Source organism: Giraffa tippelskirchi, chromosome 6 (assembly GCF_054371585.1).
Source record: "Giraffa tippelskirchi isolate mGirTip1 chromosome 6, T2T-mGirTip1v1.2.pri, whole genome shotgun sequence".
Taxonomy (NCBI): Eukaryota; Metazoa; Chordata; class Mammalia; order Artiodactyla; family Giraffidae; genus Giraffa; species Giraffa tippelskirchi.
In genome coordinates, this window is record NC_137280.1 from 177,254,074 (window position 1) to 177,266,209 (window position 12,136).

At 45.5% G+C, this 12,136-nt stretch overlaps 1 protein-coding gene across 3 annotated transcripts in view; it reads right to left on the reverse strand.

Moving 5' to 3' along the window:
* Positions 1 to 12,136, reverse strand: part of LOC145511709 (uncharacterized) — a 255,848-nt gene that overhangs the window by 142,375 nt on the left and 101,337 nt on the right. The window contains exon 1 of one of the 3 annotated variants that reach the window (XR_014058090.1): positions 8,846 to 9,005. The exons of the other annotated variants lie outside the window; for them this stretch is intronic. The gene's annotated coding sequence lies outside the window, so the exon portion shown is untranslated. Of the gene's footprint in view, positions 1 to 8,845; positions 9,006 to 12,136 lie in introns of those variants that run through there. 3 annotated transcript variants of the gene reach the window in all.

Sequence of the window (12,136 nt, forward strand, 5' to 3'; positions counted from 1 at the left end):
AGCGGGGAGACTGTGTGGTTCTGAGCCATAGCTCAGCCCTTAGAGGGTATGTTTTAGCAAAACTACACGAGCATTGGGCACAAATGGCCAACTGGCACATGAAAGGATGCCCAACATCACTGATCATCGGGGAAACGCAGCTCAAAACCACAGTGAAATACACCCCTGTCAGAATGGCCGCTGCCAGGAAGGAAACAAATGGCACGTGTTATAGAGGACGTGGGGGAAGGGACTCTTGTGCAGAGTTGACAGGAATGCAAATTGCTGCAGCTACTATGGAAAACAATATGAAGGTTCCTCAAAAAATTAAAACTAGGTCATACGATCCGGCATTTCCTACTTCTGGATATTTATCCAAAGAAACAAAAATGCTCATCTAAAAAGATATATGCACCTCCATGCTCATTGTAGATTATTTATGAAAGTCCAGATATGGAATCAATTTAAGTGTCAACTGCCGGATGAATGCATAGAGAAGATATGGTATACACACACACATGGACTATTACTCATCTGTAAAAGGAGGATGAAATCTTGTCATTTGCGACCACATGGGTGTATCCTCAGGGTATTACACTAAGTGAAATAAGTCAGACAGAGAAAGGCAAATACCATATAATTTCATTTATGTGCAGAATCTAAGAAACAAAACAAATGAACAAACAAAACAGAACGCACAGACACAGAAAACAGACTGGTGGCTGCCAGGGGCTGAAGATGCCAGTGGGCAGGAGAAAAGGGTGAAGGGGTCAGAGGTGGGAACCGATAATGAAATAAAGGCCACAAGGATGCAATACACCATGACGACTATAGTCAATAATACTGCATTGCATACTTTAAAGTTGCTCAGACAGTAAACCTTAAATGTCATCACAAGAGAAAAGATATTTTTTATAACTTTGTATGGTGATGGATGGTAACTAGACACTGTGGTGATTTTAGCTATATATATATATATATAAATAATCATTATGTTGTACACCTGAAAGTAATATAATGTTATATGTCAATTATACCTCAATTAAGAAAAAGAATATCAGGTGCTCCTGAGGGGAGAGAAGGCAACAAAAGGGGACTCTAGAGGTGCTGAAATCAAAGTAGCTATTTCACAACTTTTTCCCCAGAGACAGCCATACCTCAGAGGCTTTGCTGTGGCTACATTTAACGCGAGACAAATAAGGTGTATGAAAGCTCCCAGTGCTTTGAGCTCTTAAAAAGCTCGTGCATTTTCGGGTTCTGCAGTTACTTAATTATGGCAAGCAAGAGGGTTATAAATTCAACAACTTTGTGATTGAGATTAATGTGCTCAGAAGTTAACCCTTGCCTTCACAAGCAAATGCAAAGTGAACAGCAGACATTCAACATTCTCTAAATTAAATCTGCCTGCTTGGTGGCCTAGAACAAAACATGGCTCCTAGAATTTAACCTTTCCAATGGCTGACGCCAGAGCCAGATTAAGCGGTGGCCAGTTAGGATATTATCTAAGAGTTGAAATCTGTAAAAGGTGGTAAATCATTAGTAATAATGCAACAAAATGGGCAAACATGATTTTGCATTCAAGCGAAACTTCTTTCAGGAAGGTTATTCGGCTATTACAAGGAATAATTTGAATATGTGATGCAGGGTTGATGTCAACGCCAAAGATTTTGCTAAAAGTCTGTCTTCATTTAAACTGAGGCTTCAAAAGCTGAGAATAAAACAACAGGTTACAGGTTTCAAGTTGTGCTCACAGTCCAAAATAAAGCGCTAAGCCTGCATGTAAAGAAGGCTGACCAATTTTGCAGCAGGCACACACTTGAGGATATAAACTAGTTTGGGCTGCGAAGTTGGGGAGGGGCTGCTGTGGTGAGAACGCTGCTGGAGCACCGGGGCCTCACACTCAGTCATGCTGGCGTGCCCCACTCCTCCACCTCGAGGAAGAACTTCAGGAAAACTACTTGAGAAGTTTGACTTACATCCCTGAAGTTTATCAGCAACTTAGACTGGAAAAGTATAAAGATGAGACAGTGTGGCTGGCTTGTTACTGTCTGGCAGTTAAGCAGTCTCCGGGGAGTGGCAGGTGGGCAGAAGCCCTAGGGTGACCACGGAAACCGCTAGATTGGCTTGCCACATTTCCGGGGATTTGGCTGGTAACGTGGCAGTGAGCCCCAGTGGATTCAGGAACATAGATTCTGATCACACAGCAAAGTCAAGGCCACCACGGTGTCGGTCCTCCATTTCTGTCTCCCACAGGACACGGGTGGGGATGATTCCAAATAAGGAGGGTGATGTGGGTAGTGGCCAGTCTAATGCTAAGGAGCCAACCCTGAACTGTAGCCAGTCAGTGTTCTGGACTAACACAGAAGAGTGAAAAAGCTGGCTTAAAACTCAACATTCAGAAAACTAAGAACATGGCATCTGGTTCCATGACTTCACATCAAATAGATGGGGAAACAATGGAAACAGTGAGAGACCTTATTTTCTTGGGCTCCAATATCACTGCAGATGGTGACTGCAGCCATGAAATTAAAAGATGCTTACTCCTTGGAAGAAAAGCTATGACGAACCCAGACAGCATTTTAAAAACCAGAGACATTACTTTGCTGACAAAGGCCCGCCTAGTCAAAGCTATGGCTCTTCCAATAGTCACGTATGGATATGAGAGTTGGACGGTGAAGAAAGCTGAGTGCCAAAGAATCGATGCTTGTGAACTGTGATGTTGGAGAAGACTCTTGAGAGTCCCTTGGACTGCAAGGAGATCCAACCAGTCCATCCTAAAGGAGATCAGTCCTGAGTGTTCATTGGAAGGACTGATGTTGAAGCTGAAACTCCAGTACTTTGGCCACCTGATGTGAGGAACTGACTCCTTGGAAAAGACCCTGGGATGCTGGCAAAAGATGCTGGGAAAGATTGAGGGCAGGAGGAGAAGGGGACGACAGAGGATGAGATGGTTGGATGGCATCACCGACTCAATGGACATGAGTTTGAGTAAACTCCAGGAGCTGGTGATGGACAGGGAGGCCTGGTGTGCTGCAGTCCATAGGGTTGCAGAGTCGGACATGACTAAGCAGCTGAACTGAAGGAGGGAGAAGAGAAGTGGGTAGAAAGCCCTGTTCTTGGCTGAAATCAGGGAGATGGATGAGAAACACTCTCATGGAAATTTCTCACAAGATAGGAAGGCAGATGAAAAAATGTGTTGGACAGTTCTTCATATGACTGTTTATCTCCCCTTGTTCTGGGAACCACAGGGCATTCGGCCAAAACTTGGATAAGACTGTGATCAAGCCTTGCCCATGTGGCCTATGTGGAGAACAGGCTTTCAGGGTGCCGAAGGGAAGCTTGCCCAAGTGTGCCTCGGTAAGACACATAAAAGAAAGCTGCTTTGGGAACTGCTTTGGATTTTGCCTAAAAAGACAGCTTGGAGGATGGATGAGAGTCCCAAGAGTGGAGATTAACTATGTGAAAATGACCAGGAATCATGAGATGCAAGTGGGAAGAGACTCATCCCCAAATTAAATGAATAGACAGTTGGATATTTTCAGTATGTAAATATCAGAAAAGCATTCAGAAGCACCCAGCAGGGGAAAAGTCAGCTTTGAGCATGAAGGACGCCCAGAGACCGCACAACATCTTATCACAACAGCAACACAGACCTTTCCTACTGCCTGTTTCTGTCTAACCCCACCCCCAGAGCAGAAGTCAGAGTCAGGCTGATTGAAACGGTAAGCTTTAAAATAAGAATAAGTCATAGAATAAAGAGACTGATGGGGCATGCATTTTACCACCATCGGCATTCAGCTGGAAGTAGGCCAATACAGGGGAAGAGAAGCTTTCTGTTTGATTAAAGTTTGCAGCTTTGACTACTATATTGGAATAAACATTTTAATTACTGATATTGTGCTTTGACTAGAAGTTCCTGGAGGACTTTTAAAACATTGTCTACAAGTGAACATAAAAGCCAAGATTTCAATTTTCCATCGATAGGGAAAGAACTAACGCACACAAAGGATTTAAGGGAACTTGAGGGGAAAAAACCCAGTTTTCCCTTTGTGTCTTACTGGGTTCTGCTTGTTTTAGCATCAAGGCTATATCCAAGAGAATGCCTGAGTAACAGCAGATGGTGCAAAGTCGACTTTAATGCAAGGTAGGTGTCCTTTTTCAGAGCTGGATGTGTAAGTTTGGACAGGGATTGAATTACCCAGGGAGACTGAGCCTGCCCCCAGCCCAACCTTGTCCACCTTTCCCCCAATAATCTGCAAACAAAGAGGGAAATGATATTTAAGAAATACAGATTTGATCAAAACTACAATGAGATGTCACCTTATACCAGCCAGAAGGGCTATCATCAAAAAATCCACCAACAATAAATGTTGGAGAAGGTGTGGAAATAAGGGAACCCTCCTACACTGTTGGTGGGAATGTAAATGGGCACAACCACTATGGAGAACAGTATGGAGGTTCCCTAAAAAACTAAAAATAGGGCTACCGTACGACCCTGCAATCCCACTCCTGGGCTTATATGTAAAGAAAAACATGATCTGAAAGGATACAGGCACCCCACTATTCAAGCAGCACTGTTTACAATAGTCAAGACAAGAGGCAGCCTAAATGCTCGCTGACAAAGGAATGGATAAAGAAGATGGGGTACATATATACAATGGAATATTACTCAGCCATCAAAAAGAATGAAATGATGTCATGTGCACCAATATGGACGGACTACAGAGTATCCGAGTGAGGTGCGTCAGATAGAGGAGAAATGTTGTATGATGCCCCTTATATTGGAGAAGGAAATGGCAACCCACTCCAGTACTCTTGCTTGGAAAATCCCACGGACGGAGGATCCTGGTAGGCTGCAGTCCATGGGGTCGCGAAGAGTTGGACACAACTGAGCGACTTCACTTTCACTTTTCACTTTCATGCACTGGAGAAGGAAATGGCAACCCACTCCAGTGTTCTTGCCTGGAGAATTCCAGGGACAGAGAAGCCTGGTGAGCTGCCGTCTATGGGGTCACACAGAGTCAGACACAACTGAAGCAACTCAGCAGCAGCAGCAGCAGCCCCAGCCCCTTATATGTAGAGTCTAGAAAGAAATGATACAAGTGAACTCACTTACAGGGCAGAGACAGACTCACAGACTTATACAACAAGCTTATGGCTTCCAGGGGGAAGGATGGGGGGGAGGACTAGTTAGGGGTTTGGGGATGGACAGGGACACACTGCTGTATTTAAAATGGAAAACCAACAAGGACCTATTGTGTGGCGCATGGAGCTCTGCTCAGGGTTTCCTGGTAGCCTGGATGAGAGAGGAGTTTGGGGGAGAGTGGATACATGGATGGCTAAGTCCTTTCACTGCTCACCTGAAACTGTCACTTTGTTAATCAGCTATACCCCAATACAATATTAAAAGTATGAAAAAAGAAATACAGATTTGAAGGTGTGCCAAATTAATAGTTTGTTAGCTGCAGCACATAAATTGGTCCAACACTGGACCAGGGCTTTTCCTCCGAGCTGGACTGAGAATCAGGTTGGAGGTAAACTGCGTGGAATAAGAAGAGCCAGAGCCCATCCTTTTCCAAACCTTGCTGCCTCTATGAACAAGTCACCTAGGCTTCCAGAAACTCAGGGAATAGTGATGCTTTCCTTGGCTGGCCACAGCTCCGATACAGAGACAGGGTATTGTCTGGGCACGTGGTATCCAGCAGGCTTCAGTGCTTTTAAAAATATGAAACGACTGTTACACTCAGCTTCAGGTTTCATATAAAGATAGGCTGACTGCTTTGAAAAGACATTTGTTTAAACTAAGAGAACAATTTGTTATAATCAGGCATCATTTAATGGTTCTTAGCTCTGGAAAAACTTGTGCCTAGGTAAACACTGGTAGGTGTTTCATGGCTGAATGAAAACCTGTTTTTTTTTTAGTCCTGAAATCTATTTTTAGGCCACTAAAATAGTGTTTACAAGTCTCAAAAGATCTTATCATTGTCAGGATGCTTTTCTCTTCAGCCCATATAACCAATATAACTATTCAACATTCATTTTCTAAATGCCAAGACTAATCTACCTCAGATAAAATAGAAGCTAAATATTGACACAAATTTATTGGAATATTAGAACTAAAAAGAGACTTGACTCATTTGTTTGGTTCATGCAAGTGAATGCCCTAGACCAGGAATTTTCATTTATTTTTGTGACATCCATTTAATTGAGGGAATCACAAAGGGATTTCAAAATATATCTAATTTAATTAACTTTAAAGAGACATGCTTTAACATACTCTTAGCAGAGTGCTTTGGTATAATAAAATAAAGCAAATAGAGAAGGTATCTACAGTCCTAAAGGTTGGATCTTAGCGTCTGAAACCTGTCAAGGTGGAAAGTTATCTGCCTATGGTTCCCAGAAGAGGAGAGCCAAGAGGTTCCCTCAGTAACCCTTTTCAGTAATTTATTAAATGCCTATTGGAAAAGCAGATAGTCCCCATGGTAGGTGCTTTGTCTAGTTTCCCAAGTACTGCCCAGAGGAAAATTCATATACTCCATACAAACATAATGGGGATGGGCAGACTCCTGTTTACGGTGTAAGAACTCAGGGCCATCACCACACCCTTTTATCTGAGGAGACAGGGGCACAGTGGTGACAGCTGGACAGAAGGCGGGTAGAAGGGTCCCCAGCAACCTGTGTTCAGTAAGAGTAGAGGTTTGGACAAGAGATAGGCTGGGAGCTGGGACCCTTCACCGGAGCACTCGAACCTACACAAATGTCTACCTGAGCAACAGAATAAAGAGAAACTGTAAGAGACTAAAATAACTGTGTGCACATGAATAATAAGACCCAACACGCCAGAAACCAGGCTATGACCCTGCACACGGCACGGCCAAGAGGGCGGACCCACCGCTCTGCCCGCCGTCAGCGGCCTTCCCCAGGGAGGGAGCAAGGGAAGCTCTGTGCGTGTTTGCTCCCTCAGTCTTGCCTGAGCTCCCAGTCCTGCCTCCAATCAGTTTATACTGGTTAAAGGATCCAAGGACCCAAGTCAGTAACAAACACACAACAGCCATCAAAACGCATGCACCGCCACCAAAGTGACCCTCAGCAGACTCCACCCGAACGTCAGACGCTGCTACGCTCTTTCAGACGCGTCCTCAATGTTAACCTGACTGCTGCTGTGTGGGCACTGTTTTCAGGCCCTGAGTCCCTGCATCATTGGTTCTGGATCTGGACTCACTTGGATCACTCCGGACCTCCTCCTACCTGGAAACAATTACAAGGAAAGGGACCGAGTCATCTAAACTCTCCCCAAATTCAGGCTCTTTCTCCGCGTTACTGGAAGGCAATTGTAACTCACCTAATGCCTTATCACCATATTCACAGTATCCGCACTGTCCCAACTGTATCTCTCTAGGAATCCTCTGAATTTCCCTTCTGAATCCTCGTTGAATGTTTATACTATGCTCGCTGCCCCAAACCTTCACAGAGTCACTTCTTTCTGACTTCTGCAAACCCACCAAGTATGTGATGATTCGGGGGTTTTCCTGAAGACCCATGGGCTCTAAGGAGAGAATCCCACTCACATCTCGGGGCCATCCCACGCCCTGCACAGCCCCTGCCCTGCTTGCTTACCTTTTTCTCAGATTCTCCTCTAGCTGTCATTCCCAAAGCCCGCCTTCCTTCCACGGCACACTCCCCCTCCTTCATGGAGCCCAGGACTAGCTCTAGAGTCCTCCACGCTGTTCTGACTCCTTATTCTCCATGTCCCTCTCTTTTAGTAATACTGCCTCTGTCTCCCTTCCCGTACTCACTGCAGGCCGTCCCTGGAGGCCCCGCTGGAGGAGCCTCGGAGCTCTTCCGGTGTCTCAGGCGCCTGGAGCGCTCTGGAGCTGCAAACCCGAGAAATCCCTGTTAAGGCGCTCTCCTTCCTTTCCTCTCTAACGTGTTTCCGCCACATTCTCTCAGCTCCCCACTGACTTCCTTTCTACTTAAGCCAGTAGTAAGTCAGTAAGGCTCCAACCAAGGGAACCTGAGTGACACCAGAACAGTCTCTACTCTCTTGTCTCACTCAGTTCAGTTGAGTCGCTCAGTCATGTCCGACTCTTTGCAACCCCAAGGACTGCAGCACGCCAGGCCTCCCTGTCCATCACCAACTCCTGGAGTCCACCCAAACCCATGTCCATTGAGTCGGTGATGCCATCCAACCATCTTATCCTCTGTCGTCCCCTTCCCCTCCTGTCCTCAATCTTTCCCAGCATCAGGGTCTTTTCCAATGAGTCAGCTCTTCGCATCACATGGCCAAAGTATTGGAGTTTCAGCTTCAACATCAGTCCTTCCAATGAACACCCAGGACTGATCTCCTTTAGGGTGGACTGGTTGGATCTCCTTACAGTCCAAGGGACTCTCAAGAGTCTTCTCCAACACCACAGTTCAAAAGCATCAATTCTTTACAGCTTCAGACCTTGCTTCTATCACCAGTCCCATCCACAACTGGGTGTTGTTTTTGCTTTGGCTCCATTCCTTCCTTTCTGTAGTGTTTTCTCCACTGATCTCCAGTAGCATATTGGGCACCTACCGACCTGGGGAGTTCGTTTTCCAGTGTCCTATCTTTTTGCCTTTTCATCCTGTTCATGGGGTTCTCAAGGCAAGAATACTGAAGTGGTTTGCCGTTCCCTTCTCCAGTGGACCACATTCTGTCAGACCTCTCCACCATGACCCGTCCGTCTTGGGTGGCCCCACATGGCATGGCTTAGTTTCATTGAGTTAGACAAGCTGTGGTTCGCGTGATCAGATTGGCTAGTTGTCTGTGATTGTGGTTTCAGTCTGTCTGCCCTCTGATGCCCTCTCTCAGCGCCTACCGTCTTACTTGGGTTTCTCTTACCTTAGACGTGGGGTATCTCCTCCCGGCCGCCCCTGACCTCGGGTACGAGGTAGCGCCTCCCGGCCGCCCCTGACCTCGGGTACGAGGTAGCGCCTCCCGGCCGCCCCTGACCTCTGGCGCGGGGTAGCTCCTCCCGGCCGTCGCCCCTGACCTCGGGCACGGGGTAGCTCCTCCAGCACGGGGTAGCTTCTTCCGGCCGTCCCTGACCTCGGCCTGGGGTAGCTCCTTCCGGCCGTCCCTGACCTCCGGCGCGGGGTAGCTCCTTCCCGCCGTCCCTGACCTCGGCCTGGGGTAGCTCCTCCAGGCCGTCCCTGACCTCGGGCGCGGGGCAGCTCCTCCCGGCCGCCCCTGACTTCGGCCTGGGGTAGCTCCTTCCGGCCGCCCCTGACCTCCGGCGCGGGGTAGCTCCTCCCGGCCGCCCCTGACCTCGGGCGCGGGGTAGCTCCTCCCGGCCGCCCCTGACCTCGGCCTGGGGTAGCTCCTCCCGGCCGCCCCTGACCTCGGGCGCGGGGTAGCTCCTCCCGGCCGCCCCTGACCTCGGCCTGGGGTAGCTCCTTCCGGCCGCCCCTGACCTCCGGCGCGGGGTAGCTCCTCTTGGCTGCGCTTGTGCACCTTACTCAGATGCCTGGCCAAAGCATTTTCTCTGGAATTCTGACAAATGCCCCCCCCCCCCACAAAGTATAGATGATTTATAGGCTTCCCTGGTGGCTCAGTGGTAAAGAATCCACCTGTCAAGCAGGAGATGCGTGTTTGATTCCTGGTTCAGGAAAATCCCCTGGAGAAGGAAATGGCAACCCACTCCAGTGTTCTCACCTGGGAAATCTCATGGACAGCAGAGCCTGGCGGGTTATAGCCCATGGGGTGCAAAGGGTCAGCACGATTTAGCAACTGAACAACAACAACAACAACATAATTTACAATGTTAGCTAATGTTGTGGAAGAAAGTGATTCAGGTATACATATATACATACATATATCTCCTTATTTCATGTTCTTTCCATTATGGTTTATCACAGGTTATTGAATACAGTTCCCAGTGCAGTAGGGACTTGCTGTGTATCCATTCTATATATAATAGTTTACATAGGCTAACCTCAAACTCCCAGGGAGTTTTGGGAGTCTGACAAATATTTTTTTATCTTATTATATAAATATCAGGAAAATTATTACAGTTCTCAAAATTAGCAGGTCTTTTCTTTTTTTTTTTTAAAGAAGGGTAAGAGGAGAAAAAAAAGTCCCTCAACTATCATTTATGAGCTTTCCACGAGGAGAGGGAAGGAGTTAAAGTTGATATACAAACTACAGGCAAATATATTTAAAGTTACCTACAAGACTTTAGTATTCGTCCAAGGTGGGCTGAGATACGCAACTGAGAGGTATCCTAAAAGCATGATGTCCCGGAATGATGGAAAGATTTTCCTGGCAGTTAAACAGCAGTTTGAACATCATTGTTCTTTTCTACTTGAGGACTCAGCCCCTCGGCAGTCATCACTCTGTACAGCCTTCCCTTTTGTCATGTGATTAATCCGAACAGCTTAATTGCACCTTCTTCTCAGCCAGGAAAATGCATTGTTAATATGTTAATGACTTCATTGTCCTCGATTTCTATGTAACTAGATTTCTGGGTAGAAATTATCAATCAGGTTAACTGAAAATCATGTTCAAAGAAAATATTATGCAACTCTCATCAAATGATCATCCACTTTCTTGCAAAAGTTCTAATACTAAAGCCAGGTTTTCATTTGGTCTTGCATAAAAAATACACTGAGAAACTTAACAGAATTCCAAAATTTTGGCCTGGCAAGCATCATCAAGGAAGTATTTCCAAGAAAAAGAAATGTTTAAGAAATATTTATCCATGAGATGTGGTTATGCATAAGTGGTGAGATGGCAGTTGCCAGATGAAGCAAGTTATTTGTGTTTTCACATAAGATGAAAGGCATACTATGAAGAGAAATTATTATATGAAGTATGATGTACTCAGTAAAAATGGAAATTGGCTTGAATTATACTTCAAGTTGGCCTAATATTGTGATTGATTATCTTGACTGTAACAGAACTGAGTCTTACAGAGTTAAGGCGTTCTAAAGCAGTCTATAGGTTGCCATGGAAACGCACCAAAATATATTCCAACACTACTTGGGGGCGTTTCCATTGTACCAATTGACAAGTGCCTGATGGAGAAAGACTGTCCGTCAGCGGCTTACCAAAGTAGCTTTGGATTGGACCTCAGAAGAAAAGATAATTATTAATAAGAATGTATATGTTACTTGCATATTTCAATCTATTTAAGACACTCAAGTTTGACGTTCTTCAAAAGCGTATGAGGTAGGTACTATGACTGCCCTCTTTATTTAGCTGAGAAAACATGGGAAAAATACAATTGTGTGGCTAGAAAGCATCTTCAGGCCGTGGTCCTTAGGCAAGATTATAATTAAGTCATCAGGAATAAAGCATCCGACATCTTCTTCTGAGAAATTTCTAGCTTATTCACAACATCCTAATTAAAAAGAATTTTCCTTAATTATTCAGTCCATATCTTTCCAAGTAAAATGTAAGCACATTTGTTAACAACAATAAAGATAAGTAATAGACTTTCCGTGTACTGAGCACTGTGTATATGTTAAATAATCTGCTAAACTCTTCCTCCATTATATTACGTTTGTCTTACAGAGTTCTGCGAAGCAGGCCTTGTTACTGCCACTTAGGGAAGCGAAATCAGACACAGAGAGGGCAACAAATTTGCCCAAGTTTACTATTAAGTGAAAGAAGCAAATCTGAACCAGATCTGAGAGGCTCCCAAGCCTCCTGAGTATGTAATCAGTTTGCCTCACTTTCTGTTGCCATTTTGTAGTCGCATCCAAGACGCACTCGCTCTGCATTGCCCAGTTATAGGCAACACATACACAACATCTTCTGAGATAGCAGTGGGCTACAAAACAAGGGTGCTGGGGTTAGAGAGAGCTGGGTTCAAACCCAGACAGAAACCAGTTTGTACTTACTGCTCTCTGATTATGGGAAGGATTTCATAAAAGTAAGTAATGAGGTCAGCCTCAGGGCTTAGTGTAGGGACTCGGAACAGGTGAGTGGTCAACCATCCTCCCCAACTCTCACATCGAAGAATTGTTATCCTTTAAGCCACGCCTGGCCCTTCAAGTAGTAAGCCAACCCAAAATGCAAACAGTCATTCATACATTCATTCATTCATTCATTCAACAACGCTTACTAAAGTCTTACTGCCGAACACTGCCCTAGGTGCTGCTGATGTGATATTCAACAGCTCAGACCCAA